This window comes from Microtus ochrogaster, chromosome 10, assembly GCF_000317375.1.
Source record: "Microtus ochrogaster isolate Prairie Vole_2 chromosome 10, MicOch1.0, whole genome shotgun sequence".
Lineage (NCBI taxonomy): Eukaryota > Metazoa > Chordata > Mammalia > Rodentia > Cricetidae > Microtus > Microtus ochrogaster.
The window spans coordinates 79,153,097-79,155,250 of record NC_022016.1 but is presented as its reverse complement, the minus strand read 5'-3'; positions in this window follow the sequence as shown (position 1 = coordinate 79,155,250).

Here is a 2,154-nt window from a genome sequence, read left to right as displayed (position 1 = left end):
GAGGAAGTTGCAGAGAGGCAATCATCCTGGACTGAGGAGGTTGCATGAGGAAATCATCCTGGACTAAGGAAGTTGCGTGAGGAAAGCATCCTGGACTAAGGAAGTCGCAGAGAGGAAATCATCCTGGACTGAGGAAGTTGCCGTGAGAAATCATCCTGGACCAAAAAAGTTGCAGAGATGAAACCATGCTGTGCCAAGGAACTGTGGCAATGAAATCTTAAATCTTCTTTAGCCCTTAAGATCAGATTGCAGTCTCAGCTGGGGAACTTGAGGTAGTAAGAAAAACAGAAGGATACAGATTTGAACTAATATATATATCACAATTCAGGGGTTCTTTTGATCAAATTTTGTTCTGTCTAAAAAGTGTAGATTTTTAAAAATACATTTTTAAATCAACACGGAATTACATTGCTTCTCTCCTTTTTCTTCCCTAGCTCTTTTCATGTACCCTCCTTCCGACCCATCCCATGCCACCCCCTCAAATTGATAGACTCTTTTTCTTTTCTATTATTGTTAAACACTCACAGATATGTATATGTATGCACAAATATATAAATACAACATGCTGAGACTGATTTTGTTTTTGTATATATATATATAGTTTCAGGGCAAAAATATTGATTTTGATTTTGAGCTTTGTCACAATATAGGTACCAATGAGTGTCCATTTGGTCTGTGATCCATATGCTCCTCCACATCTTAAACTCAGTAAGGATGGAATCAATATGGATTTGTTGAAAATAATTTTTTGATAAATTTTCTTCAAATGTGAACATAGGATTTTATTTTTGAAGAAAGGATGATTGAAGGCAATAAAAGCAATGATACAAACTTTAGGGAAAAGTATTTTAGAACAAATAATGTACTTTTGTGTATAGTTAATGTTTAGCAGCAAAATAAAATGTTTTCTTAATTATTACAAATTCTAAAATTATATTACCTGTGTATTATTTTTGCAATTTTCATAAAATGGTATCAAAGTAAATATAATGGCACCATAAATAATAACTACCATATATATAGAAAGGCAATTAGTAAACATAAAATGAATCACAAAGTCTATATATTTCCTGAATGAATTAAAATATATCAATGAGAATGGCTGAAGAGATGGCCCAGTAGTTGAGTATTTGTTGCTCTTCCAGAGGATCAGAGTTTGGTTCCCAGTACCCATGTTAGATGGTCCATAACCGTGTAAACTCCAGTTCCAGAGAATTCAAAACCCTCTCCAAGATTCTTTTTCAATATGCACTCACATGCACATACCCGCACACAGTCATGGACAAAATATACACACAATTAAAAGTGAAAAAAATCCTTAAAACACATCAATCAGAAGTATAAATGGACCCAAATATAGTATTCAAGATGATGCTGAAACTAAATGAAATAAAATATAGGTGCTTGGCTATTTTAGAATATATCCTTAAACAATGATAAAAAACAGTTTCAATGTAAAGAGATAGAAAAGCAATCAGTAAACGTGAGCCTTAGTCTTTAATGACCAAGCCGTCTTTTCAGCTCAGATCTGAAAGTTCCTTCCATGTTAGCTAGCTTTCATAGTTCTGGAATGTACCATGTATGCTACCAGAGGGTAAAAGCAATCATTAATTATACCTAGCTGTGAACCCTGCAGGCCTGCTGCTGTAACAATGGCACAAACATCAAAAGATTAAGCAACCACTTATTCATTGGATTTAACTTTCCAATCCACAAGATGAATGGCATATCTGGCTCCATTATCAGGCAAAGAACCTGTGATTAAACAGGATGTAGACTTCAGGGGTGGGGGAAATCTACTACCACAATACTGATAGATGGACGTAGCATTAAACCAATACTTAATGATTTGTTATTATAGATCACTGCATCTCTGAAAACTCACCTGAGAAGCTCAGATTTGTAGTAGACAATAAATAGCACAGAGATTCACAACTGGACAAGGTAGAGGCAATAAACAACTACGGAATGGTCAGTCTTAAAGGGTTGTATACTCCAATCCCCTCTCAGGGATCAAGGAATGGTCAGCCTTAAAGGGTTGTATACTCCAATTCCCTCTCAGAGATCAAGGTCACTATAGAATCATGTAAGAGCCAGAAGTGGTGAATAACTGCAAGGAAACAGTATATTCTGATACAGCAGGTTAGCTACATA